Genomic DNA, 13,332 nt, shown 5'->3' with positions numbered 1-13,332 from the left:
CGCCCTGATGCCTTCCCGGCACGGGGCGGCACCGGCGCTCGGCTCGGCCCGGCTCGGCTGCCCGGGAGGGACGCGACACCGGCGCTGCGCAGACACAGAGCATCTCTGCACCTCGGCTCCCCATCCCCCGCCCGGCACGCCCAGTAGGCAGCGGAGCCGCCCCGGCGTCTGTCTCTTCTATTCGGCTGCTTTTCCTGTTCTCCGAGCTCAAGCGGCCGGCGGAGTGGGAAGGTTCCCCCGCCCTGGCGGGAGCTCGCTCGCTCGCTTCCCGCTTCCCGGCTGCCGCCGCAGTGGCAGCAGCGCTTCCCCGCTCCCTTCCCCCGCCGCCGGGAACGGCGCCGCTGCCCGATCCCCAGGCCGGGACCGGGACTCCCCGCAGTCCTTTGCGAGGGAGCAGACGCGGATTGTCAGCCCTGGGGGACGCGGGACGCCGACGATGACAGTTCGGGTCTCCCGCAGGAAGCAGCTCCTGGGGTGGGGAGTGCCGAGAAAGCGGTGCAAGAAATTGCTTGGCAATCACTGTCATGTCAAATCTTGGCGTGTACAGGAGCAGTTATCAGACACCTCATACATCATTTCTGTTCCACTGACTGCCACTTTTTCATGTTTTATTCCACATAAATTTTACAGGAGCATGAATTAAACTCCAGCATGTCCTAGCAAGGCTAGGACTTATTTTCTTTCACAGTTTGTGCCTTTTCTAGATTGACATTAAAATGCATTTTCAGGCTAGGCTACCTCCAGGTCTGTGGCTATACAGCCTGTAAGGATGTGCTACTGGGCAAAACACCCCTGAATTGCTGCTAAATAGCAGTGGGACGTAACTGTGGATTTCATCCATTTTTTGTTGGACATTTATCTGGCCATGGCCATATCACTGAAAACCTTTTGTTCATTTTTCTCAATTGTTCTTTTCTCCATTTGTTAGGAAAGATTTTACTTTTTACCCCATTGCAGATGAGGGAGCAGCAGAGGTGGTACTGGAAAGAAAAATGTTTGCACAGCACTTTGAAGACAATTGCTGCTAAGTAAATGATCTGCATTGGCACTGAAATGTGAATCACAGAGATGGGAATAGGCCATGAATCTCCTTTTCTGTGACTGTGCTGTGTGGCTGACTGTGGCTTTGCCACCTTGTTTAGTTTTCTTAAATAACCTGAAAAGTCAGCTTTTTTCCTACTGAATTTTGGGAGAATTGTTTACACTTAGCCTTTGTCATTAGGAAATGTAATAGACCTTATTTAGAGAAGCTGATTTTTTCCTATTTGTTCACTTCTACTCCTTCTTTAGGCCTTCAAGAGTGATTTCTTTTTGTTCCTATGAAATTTTAGAACATTAGTTTGCAATTAGTTTCATTATTAGTTCATTTACATCTCTCTTACTTTCACATCCTCACCAAAACTTATTATAAAATATATCATTCAGACTATATGACGAAGTCTTCAAAACTCAAAGAATCGTGCCTGTACAACCTTAATTACTCTTCCAATGCATTTATATAATGATAGACATTTAGATTATACACTCATATGCTATGTTTTTCTCTCTACATACATAACAAGATGGATGGTATTACCTTTTTGAGCACTATTTGATATTTTCTTTTCATTTTTTTTTCTCATGAAAAAGAACCTTGACACAGTCCTCTGTGCCCTTGAAAGCATGAGTACAATAAAGATTTTCTTGCAGGAATGTTTGTCAGAATATTTTCCTACCATGGGTGAAAAAATCTTTTGTTTTGCCTTACTCTTCACAGCAGGTTAACCACAGATTAGAAGGTGTTAGCATAGTTTGTGTTTCAGTAAGTAGAAAAGCAAGCATATTTTAGTGTGAAATTTAGAGAGAGAAGACTCCAAATATATGCATGTGTGATTTTCATAATCTTTGTAACATTTGGGATTTTTGGTAACTTTTTCTGAAATTTTCTGTAGAACTGTATAAATATACCAAGCAGATGAAAAGATCAGCTGTGTACTGAAAACATGGGGAGAAAGAAAGAGCATATATATATATGTATGTAAGTATGACTGCCCTGTATCTGAAGCATGGTGACCATTTTCTTCTTGAATTGTATCTTTCTTCTCCTTTCATTTCCCTGTGTAACGCTCGTGCTATGACGAATGACGCAGTGGAGTACTGTTATGTTCCCATTAGCATTTCTCTGCTTCTGAAATTGTGCTTTTTTTGCTGAGCATAGCCTATCTAAAAATCATCTTGCAAAGAAGCTTGGTAGCAGCTTGATAAGCCAGCTGCAAACAATGTCACCATTAGTGATTTCAGTTGCTGCTTGTTCCACACACATGTTGGAGAAAGGCAGCTTTAGTGCTCGCCTGGTTTCATGCAGGCTTTTATTCTTGCATGGCTGCACGTGGTGCTCCTTTCAGCAGCATTCTGGATCACTGTGGGGAAGCTGAATAATGATATTATGGCATTTGTGGATTTACCTTTTTTAAATGTTCGTAGAAATCTGTAAGCAATGGCTTAATGCTAGCACGGGTATTGTACATAATGAGATCTCCCTCAACAGCCTTGTCCATGAGATGTGAGCTAGAGCTGTGCAAGGCCACGTGATGGGAGTGACTTGCTTGCAGGTAGATCTGTGCTGTGCCAAAAATACATAAACCATAGGCCTGGTGGGCAAAGACTGGGCAAATTGAGGTGGAAACCAATGACATCATTCTGAATGAGGGTAGCATATGCACGAGAACTCTTGTGTGGAATTAAACCAAGTAGCCATCTATCCAGTAGCCTGTAAATTGCATATCCTCCCCTCTCAAGGCCCCACCAGATAGCAGAATTTTCTAGTCAGTGACATTCTCAGCTTGGATGAACGCCTCATGACCAGCTCTTGGACATGGCAGCTTGGAGGGGAATCCCAGTGCCTGTGGAACAGTTTTGGTTTTCTCATCCTGACCCATCTTTGTGTTAGCCACCACTGGGCAGCCTTCCCACATCCTTGCATGCATTCAGTGTGCTCACAGAAGTGCTGTTAGAGATGCTCAGCCTGATGGCTTCATGTGAATCCTTACATATGTAATTCTTTGACTCTCCCCTGCCTTCTTGCTTCCACATCCATATTCCCTTGATTGAAAAAAAAATTATCCTCAGTTTCTTTCTTCTTCTGTTCACTCTTCACAGATAAAGTCTTATTTTTTATTTTTGTAATGGGATGAGCTTTTCTTTGAAATGGGAAAATGTGTAGGAAGAGCAGCCACAAGCTCATGCCAAGGAGCAGCAGCAAAGGGCAATCTCTTGTTGTTCTCCCAGTATATGCACTTTGAGGCCCTCCTGTAATCTCTACACATTTAGCTGCCTACCCTCTAGTAGTGCAGCTTCTCTTTATCATCACTGGCTGCAGATGAACTCTGGGGGAAGGCTGACAGTAGGAAAAGCACATGAAGAACTTCCCTAGGGATCATTCCAGCCACTGACTGCTCTCAGGAATACCTGAGCTAAATGCAATTTTGATACTCACTAACCCTTGACCGATCTTTTTCCTTCTGTGGTATCCACAGTGTCTCATGGAAATTTCTTCCACAGAGCAGCTCCTTGGTGTGTGAAGAAGCATCTTCTTTTGTTTATATTGAGCATGTGTCCTACCAAGATCTGTTATATTTACCTTGATGTGGATACTAACTATTCTTTCAGCCCTGGAATCAGAGGGTCATTCCCTCTTTAAAGTAAAAGTTAATGGAGGGAGGAATAGCAGATCCAACTACACTTTTAAAATAGGAGAAATAGATGATACAGAAGGAGTTATATTAGGCTGATGGGGAACAACACCATCTGCTGCACCTCAGAGGTTCACAGTGAAATTTTCCTAGAAAAACAGAAGTGCTGTTGTCAATGTTCATCAGACCTAAATCACAAGTCATTCCAACACCAGGAGGCCTAGCTGGAAAGTGTCCTCCCAGTGCTCTGTCCAAATGAGATGTATCCTGACATGGTTCTGATTTGCTTTCTTTACTGTAATTTTCTGAACAGCAAAATGCCTCATGTTACATGAAGTCAGCACCAAAATCATGCTATAAGGTGCCTAATTCACTTTGCTCTGTCTTCCTTACTGCTTGCTGTAAGAAAGGTCTGGGCTATTTCAACTTTCTTTTGCTCTTCTTTGAATTGATTAAATTTCTTGTTACCATAGCCTGGTTATCAGATGTTTCATCATGGCTTTTTCTCACATGCCTTGGAGAAGACCAACAGACCTTTGCTGCTTCAGGTGTATTCCAGACCATTTTTCTCTATGTAGTCAGGCATATTCATAGATATATTTGTTTTAAGGCAATAAGTGTTAGTTATATTGTTGGCTGTCAAATAAAGATAAGGTTCTTGATACTAGGCACATCATCTATTCTTTCTGTGACTAAAATTTATTTTGACTGAGTGATTTAGCGTGCAAAACAACAGATGATGGTAAAGTAAAAATATGCTGAGGTTAGATAAAACAGACTTTGAAGATATTAGCTGAAATCTTAGTGTGAAATTCACACTTAGAAAGAAACATCAGAAAATCACTTTGAGAATGAAGTGCAAGAGAACTTTTTTAGTTCTAGTCTTGCTCTTAGTACATTAAAATGTTTACAGGAAATTTCATTTAACAAATGTTTTTACTTATGGCTTTGCCAGACTTCATGATCTTAATCTGATATTTTTAGTGTTGTTTGCCCCTTATTTTTTTAGCAGTGTCAGCAGACTGAGAGCTGGTCAGGGAAATAGGAAGATGGGATGAACAAAATGCTAATTGCGAAGAGCAGAAAGACAGGGTAACAACTGGAATAATGAGAGAAAATGGGCACTGGCTGGACTAAGAAACTGCAATGAAGAAGCCTTTGGGAGAATGGATAATTAGGGTCACAGAAGCAGACAAGGAAGAGTCAGGTTGTGAGACAGGCCTGGCATGTGTTTGCTGAAGAGATGAAGAACAGGGATTTGTGGCATAATGTGGGGAGGTGGTTGCTTGGCAACCTTAATTTGGTCCCCTTATTATACATGGGTGATCACATACTGTTTTTATGCAGGATTTCTGTCTCTGTGCAGGGTGGACCTGCTCTGGGGATGTGCTGGAGCTGTGCAGGAGAGACGAGTGATGCCCGTGTGGCTCCTGCTTCATTTATTGCTTGAGCTGGGAAGTCAATAATGAACAATGGGAGGGGAAGGAAAGGTCATGCAACTGTAATAATGCACTGTTGCACAAAAGATACTTTTCCTATGTAGTGCTAAAAACCAGTTCTGTGTGGAATGTCTAAAGGTGTAATAGTTTCTAATTATCTAATTTTTAATGACCCCTTTTAGAGCCCTAAATCCAATTTCCTCAGCAATCACACCTGCAAGTGATGTTGCAATGTCTGTTTTTGAAGTATTTTTAAATACTTTTAAATTATGTCTTTAATGCCTCAGAAATAAGATCTAAAATCAGTGAATACCTCTGCCTTTAATTATTTTGTGCCTCCTTGTCCTGTATTTTAAACAGCAGTAGTACCTTTTCTTTGCTGCTGTGAATTGTTGTGAATTAATTTGAATTTGTGCAGCACTCAGATGTTGAAATGATGAGCAGCACTGAGAAGCTCTGGAGGAAATTAATATTTCTGGCATCATAAGGCAGTTGAATAATGAGCAGTGAACAAAGCACAGGTCACACAGTGAGTTATGAGGTGAAAGCAAAGTATTGATTAACTGTTTGATGAATATAGCATAGTGGTCATATGCAAAAATAGCAGGTAAAGACTGTGACATTGATACAGGAAGTTATTATTACCCTTGTACTGGGTAGATTTCCAGGAAGAGGATTAAAAGGTGTGCTGATGACCCATGTACTTCCTTCTGTCTCTAGGCAGGGCTGCTTGTTTGGAGCTTCAGGTCTGTGATGGGTACTTTAATGGCAATACTCCTATTAAAATGTGTAGGGCTCATGAGTGCACTTTGTGCTGAGGGTAGAAGGTGGTGGAGTTTTTTAATTTTTTTTTTTTTGAGTTCCTGTCTCTTGTGGAACCTTACTCTAAACTATGTCACCAGAGCTGCTGCCTCTGAGTAGTGGGGTTAGGTACACTAAGAATAAATAGTACTTAGGTAGATATTTGATTTATGTAATGGAAAATAGTGGCAATGCACTAATAGCTTGTGACTGGTCAGAGATTAACTAAACATCTTTAATGCCACTGTTTGCAAGAAAAATGGGGTTTTAGGAAGAGTTTATGCAGGTAGGGAGTTAGAGGCTTAGTAACTCACGACAGACAATAAAGAATGGTTTTCTTTACTGACCTTTTGTTTTGATTATTGCTTCACACAAGGTGGCTTTTGTTAGTGCATGCTTGTGAGCATTGCAGGTATGGGGCTCAATAGGAATTTAGTTTTTGAACGGCATAAAATTTCTCCTGTTTGTTAGTTCAGCTCTGAACTTACAGAAGCCAGTGTACTGCCTGAGTTCCAGCTCTGTGACATGGGTGATGGTTCTGCTGTCTGGTGCATATCTGTCTGTCCCCTTTTGTCTTTTCTGTTTTTTTTATGCAGCCCTGCAAAGCCTGTCTGGTGCAATCCCATGTCACAATGTGCCCTGTCAGTTTTGTCCTGTATCACACATGTCAAAGGTGGTAAAAACCCTGTGTTCCCAGCAGCTTATGCTACTTGTGTTTTTTGGTTTGCATAGCTATCTATTTTTTCATGTCTGAAGTTGGAATGTAATCACTAAGCTCAGAAGAAATGAATATTTTCCAGTAAATGTTCAGATAAAGAAATAAAAGGGAGTCTTATTAAGCCACAGAACTTGAAAAGACCGTGAGCTATTATTCATATGAGCTAATTCAATGGCCAATTAAAGCTGTAACTCACTTTTATCTTTTCTAGAGCTGAAAAATTCCTGACTTACATCTGATTTCCTGTTCAATCAAATGTTATTAGATTCAATTCATGTAAGAACTTTAAACAGAAAAAGAAAAAAAAGGCAAAAAAGCTGTCCATCTTTGTCAATGGCTCCATGGTACATAGCCATTGTAATAACCAAGCATGGAAAAACACATTAGATGAAAACTTCCAGTTCAGCAGCTGGATTTCTCTGCCTTCTGTCTTCTGATTTTCTTTTTCTGTTTTAGTTTTCAGTCTCTTTTCAGTGTTTTTCTGAAAAACCAAGATGACTTGGTCCCTGAAGTTTCTTGCTTTAAGGCATTATCTTAAGTCTTAGCTTTGTGACTCTTCTCATTCAATTTCTGTCCTTGCTTTTTAACATCTTAAAAAAAAAAGTAGCAGAAACATATTATTCTAAAATGACATCACCAACAGACAAAAACTGCCTCTCTGTTTTTGCTCATTTCTTTTAACATGTTCAGAAATTGTATTAGCTTATCTTGTCATAATAGAGCTGCTTTTAAGAGTTCATGCCATTTCTCCCCTGGGATCTGCAGATCCCTTTCAGACTCTGCTATCCAGGTTGTTGTTCTCTGCTATGTTAGACAGGTTGTTGCTGTACTTTTGCATTGGCTCATATAACAATTCAAATTGATATTATTTGAAAAAATAACAAAAATTTATCATTCCATATATTCTGTGCTATAGTAATGATTTAAAGTTAAGTGGTTGAGGAAACAAACCAAGTATTTTTTTACATCTGATTTTTAGTAGTGTTGTTTCATCAAGGGTCAGCTCCTGCAATTTACATGTCTTCCAGGTAGCTTTATATTCCTGTGTAGGTAAGCATAAGATAATTGGAGTTAATGAGAAACACTGGCTTCACTAGGACAAGCACTCAGCTTCTTCTTAGGCCCCTCCATGAGGATGGAAGTGTTTGACTGTGGGGATGTTTGCAAAGAGCTGGGCCATAGTGTCATCTTGCTAAGTACTATATTTAATTTTCTGGGCAGTTTTGTTAATTAGCCCTATGGAAAGTGCAGTAAATGCTCCAATCAATAGAGTGTCATCAGTTCATAAATTTTTAAGTCTGGAAAGGACTGTTACTTTCTCTGAGTCATTCTGCAAATAGTTATTTATGAAATCACAAATTTTCTTAGTCGTTTTGTATCTACTAGCATCAGTTTAATAGCCCTGTTTAGATTACTAAGAAATGCTGCTTCAATTGATTTAAAGAATATTCTGCCTAGAAAATACCTGTTTGGAAAAAGTTGCTAAGCCTTCTATTGCTTTCTTCAGTCTCTCTGGTTAATCAACCTTTAGACATTTATTAGAGTTGTATTTATTTAGTGCCATTCCAAAAACCAAAGAATCAAATTGATCCAAGTTAAAGTGTATTTTACAGAAATATGTTCTATGAATACAATGAATTCTTATCCCTCGTGAGCTTTTTCATGGCATTGCTTGAATTCTAATTTCTAAGTCTAAGTAAATACTATTTAAATATTTTTTTTAATATGGGATTCCTGGGTACTGATATGGAACAGTGAAGTACTCATTCACTATATTGCCAAAACTGTTCTGATTCCAGTCATTGGTTTTTACTTGCAGTCTTTCTGCTGGTAATAGATTTTACAAATGGAAGAAATTCAATTGTCTGAAAGGATGATAAGAATCCTGAACAGCAAAAGGAATGCAGCATCCATCACTTCTGAGAAACCATGTATCCCTATCACTAAAAAGGAATAATTTCTAAAGTAAATAATGTATATTTAGAGAGCTCTTTTTTCAATTTGGTAATGCATTTAAATTGGCATTATTAAATATCTGTTATGGCAGCAGCAATTATAAAATGAGAATTTTCAGCTAAAGTTTGCAAAATTCAGTAGGTTTGAACTAACACAGTACAGCCCATACCTTTTTTTTTTACCTCAGTGATCATCTATCTCACCATTGTAGCACTAGGATAAAAGCTTTTCTTACAGATACATGGGTTTCACAGGCTAAGAAGTTGCTTTGAATTGCCCATTGAGAAGAAAGAACTGTTTCATAAAATTATTTTTTTCATAGAATCATAGAATGGTTTGGGCTGCAATGGGCCTGAAAGATGATCTAGTTCCAGCCTCCCTCTTCTGGACAGGGACACCTTCCACTAGACCAGGCTGCTCAGAGCTCCATCCAGTCTGGCCTTGGATACTTCCAGGGCTGGGACATCCATTACTTCTCTGAGCACCCTCAGCACCTCACAGTCAAGAATTTCTTCCAAATACCTAATCTAAGTCTACCTTTCTTCAGTTTTAAGCCACTCCACCTTGTCCTATCATGTCATGCCCTTTTAAAAAGTCCCTCTCCTGTTCTTTTGTAGGTACTGGAAGGCTGCTGTAATGTTCCCTGGAGAATTCTTTTCTCCAGTTTGAACAATCCCATTAATGCAGCATAATTCTTTGAAAGTTTTGGTAGTGGTGAAGAACAGAATTGCTATGACAGTATTACAGCAAGCATTTTTTTCCTCTTGTGCCAGGGTTAACAAGATTTTGTTCCAATTTTTTATTTATGAAAACTGAGATCAGGTGGTAATCTGACTTTTGAAAGGCCACAGTTTGACAGCCAACAAGTTTCACTAGGAAATTTGCTATCTTTACTCAGGAATTTGGATGCTCAACTAAACCTTTGAATATAAGAAAGTTCACTCATATAGTAACTGTCAGTCTTCTAAAATGACTTTATTTCATCCAAACAAATTCAATTTGTATGCTGCAGTCAATGGCAGGATGCACATTACAAAACAGATTCCTGATAGGAGTGTGGAGATGTCTTACTTCTCTGCAGAGAAATGGAATATTATATCCAGTTCATATTCATATTTTTAAAATGGTTCAAAGGTTTATAAGAGCAAGGGAAAGAACTACTGAAATGATTCATGAGCTGTAAGAAATACCTCATCCCATGAGAAATAAAGAAATTGGCATGTCAGTGAATTAAAAACAAGACTCAGAGGTGACCTCATTAAAATGTGTGAGCATATTCACCATAAGAAAATTCCAAATACTACAGAAGCAATGGCTGGAAGCTGTCACCAGCCAAATTAAAATTAGAAATTCTGTGCCCGTTTTTAACAGAAAGGGTGATTAATCATTGAAATATATGATGAAAGGAAGAGATGGGCTCCCCATCTCTCGTTTTCAAATTAAGACAAGATGTCATGCTGGAAGATGTATTTAAGTCAAACACAAAGTTACTGAGCTCAGTACAAAGGTAATGGCCTGTGAAAAGTAGTCCAGATTAGGTGATCACAAGTGGCAACTCTGGATTTAAGCTTTGTGACTCCATGGGATCAGGTCTTTGCCAAGAGCTGGGTGAGCAGCTGGGTGGTTCTTGCATGGATCAGAAATTGTATCAATTGTAAAATGCAGGTTGCTAAGCCCTATGCAATTATTATTCAGCTGTGTAGAGTATGCTGAAGATTAATTTCTTTATGATAATCCTGGCAAAGTCAACTAGACCAGTTCAATGACTAGAGAAGTTACTGAAGACTGCTGATTTTAATGTCTCTTGGATCAGGTAACACCATTTTTTTTTTTTTGTTTACACAGCATAAAGTCTTCCATGTCAGTTCAAATCAAATGTCCATGTAGCCCTCATATTTTCTGATCCCAGCCAGGATGTTAACAGCGTAAGCCAAGGGCATGGACAGAGGGATGTACCATAATTCAAGTTGGAAGACGTCCCCAGGAGGTCTGGGGTCCAACCTGCTTCCCACAGTGAGGCCAAATTCCGAAGAAAGGACAGTCCATGCTGCTCAGGGCTTCCCAGCTTCCAGTGATCACTGGTCAAGAGGTTTCCTAGGCAGCACTTGGAATGCTGTATGTAATTTCCTGTTCTCCAAATTTGTCCAGTGCTGTGTTTGTGTTGGCTGTCCTTAGGTTCAATGATAATGATTTCCATAGTGGTACATTGCACAAAAAGTGCTGCTTCACTTTACCTTGAACCTGCTCTTTACCCACATTTCATCCTGTGAGAAATAATGCATAATCATTTTCCTTTTCCAACAGCCCACATTTTACAAAAGATCTTGCACAATCCCCTTCTTTGACCCTGGTAATAAAATTCAAATACATCTTTGAGCTCTTTCCACTTTAATACATGATGTTAAAATGTGATGTTGATGACATTAGGAATAATGATGCAAACACACACTTTTACTAATGGTCTAAGCTATAATGAGTTTTAGCTCCACTCAATAAAATTTTTTTTACAAAGCAGTGTCTATTCAAGACTGAGTAAGCTGTGGAAAATCAATTTTCCATGGCTGCTTTGGCCTTGTGCAAAACCTTAGTGGTTTTTTAGTGAACCAAGCCTTTTGTTTTATTATTTGTTCTGCTTATAAATTATGAGGGTTGAGTTACTAATTTATAAAGGCCAAACAAATCTTGTGTGACAGTTTAATCACCTAATTAATATCTTAAGTCAGAAGTTTTATTGTATTTTTTTGAGTTTATGAGATTTTGCACATTAACACCTGAGTAGGAACATGTAATAAAAAGTATCATGAATTTATCAAATGTCAAAACCCATGACACAGCTTAAATGTGTAATTTTTACAATGAAGTGATATTTGAATAATTGTCACATTGTAAAACTGCTGCCCTGTGGAGGCTAATGGAAAATTACATTTCAGCATAGTTCCTGAGGATTGTTCCTAATACATTAATTACAAAAATCACCACTAGCTTTGCTGGGATGAGACTGGTCCAATTTCTCGGAATAGCAGCCTGATTCTGCCATGAACACTCACATGTGCCAGAAATCCTCTGCACATTGGGGTGCCAACTTGTAACCCAAAGTCTTGCACATGATGAACAAGCTTGGGCTCAGTCCTGCCAGCTGTAGACATTGGTGGAAAGAGCCAAGACCTGGGCAGAGAATGTGGATTATGTGCTTGGCTGGAGGAAAGAGGCTTTCTGGGCTCCCCTGAGGAGCTGGAAACAGACCTGGCCCCAACAGGAGTTCAGGCAAGGAGAAACAGGGGCCAGGGAGGAGGGGATGCCTGGCTACACCACAGTTCTTGCACTGCAGCTGATGAGCAGAGTTGCCAACCCTCAGGACTTGATCTGATCCCCAGCAGGAGGTACAGGGAACAACCTCCTTGGCCAAGGCTTGCAGAGCTGATCTCTGAAGAGTTTTGTGTCAGAAGGATTTTGGCAGCAGCATTCCAAAAAGCTATCTGCTGACCTTCCCAAGATGGATGCTAAGCTTCTCTTCCATGGGTCTCCTGTGTTTGTTTCCCTCATCTCATTGAAGTGGAAACAATTAATTGTCATGCTCAAGCAGCTCCACTGCTTTCTCAGTAGTTTTTTAAAGGCAGTTTGTTGCCTCACTAAATATCATAAAAACATTTATGACAGCTCTGACCAGCTGCAGTTAGCAGATGTATTTCCATGGGTTTAGTCTGGATTTGTACAAAAGATTGCACTTTACCATGCTGTTTTACTTTTATGTTAGAGCATTGTCGTATCTCTGTTTCAAACTGCTTGCAGTGGTTTCTGAAAGCTTCACTCAGGCTTAGGAAACTCTGGGGTTCATGCCTGAAGGTCTTTGCTTCAAAGCAAACCCTAATGAATTCAGTGCAATACCCCCTGGAAATCACTTTGAAATTTGGAGTTAATTTGAAACCTTCTGCAGATGCTTTGTAAAGTGGAAGCATTGGGAATGACACACATTCAATAACAGCAATGAGAACCATTCAGGATCCTTGTAGCCTTGGGTGGGGAGTTATTATACCTTTCAGAAGTGTTGGGAGCAATCCGTATTTTTCAAAATGAGGCTTTCAGGTGCCAGTCCCACTCCCACTACCACAATGGTGCATTGATTCTCTCAGTAGCACGTCTCCGAGCAGCATTGGTGTATGACTGAGAGAGACAAAGAAAAATGAGTGCTGTTTAGGGGTGAAGATGTCTGCTTTTACACTATTGTAGCCTAGTGTAGTGTTGTGCATCACTCTTTTTACAGGATAAATCCAGATTACTTCTTTATGTATGCGTATAACCATAGCAGTGAAGCAAACAACAAATAGTTTGTTCAGTTAGTGTCTTGAATAGTTTTGAATTTTGGAAGGAAGACCATGATGTGTGTTTGTACAATCATTTGCAGGTTTCTCCCTGAGATTGCCAGTAAATGTGTTCATCCCATTCACGTGGCAGGGGCTGTTGCAGCGCTGTCAGAGACCACAGGGGTAATCGAGGGCTAGTTACCATGGTGTGCCCTGCTTCAGCTGCTGGACTAACTATTCAAGAGAGCTTCTATGTAAATGTCCTTGAGGAAGCAGGGAGTGGTGAAAACACCAACAGATGTTAGGACAGGACCCATCATTAAAAAAATTAGGCCAACTAATCCATTGGGCTCCCTGTGGAGGAAAAAAAAGTGACTTCTGAGTAGTTTTACATGAAGAGCAGAAGTTTGATAAAGGGACCATCATTGTAGCAGATCCAGGTGTAA

This window comes from Molothrus ater, chromosome 1, assembly GCF_012460135.2.
Source record: "Molothrus ater isolate BHLD 08-10-18 breed brown headed cowbird chromosome 1, BPBGC_Mater_1.1, whole genome shotgun sequence".
Lineage (NCBI taxonomy): Eukaryota > Metazoa > Chordata > Aves > Passeriformes > Icteridae > Molothrus > Molothrus ater.
Note: the sequence above shows the minus strand (reverse complement) of the source record.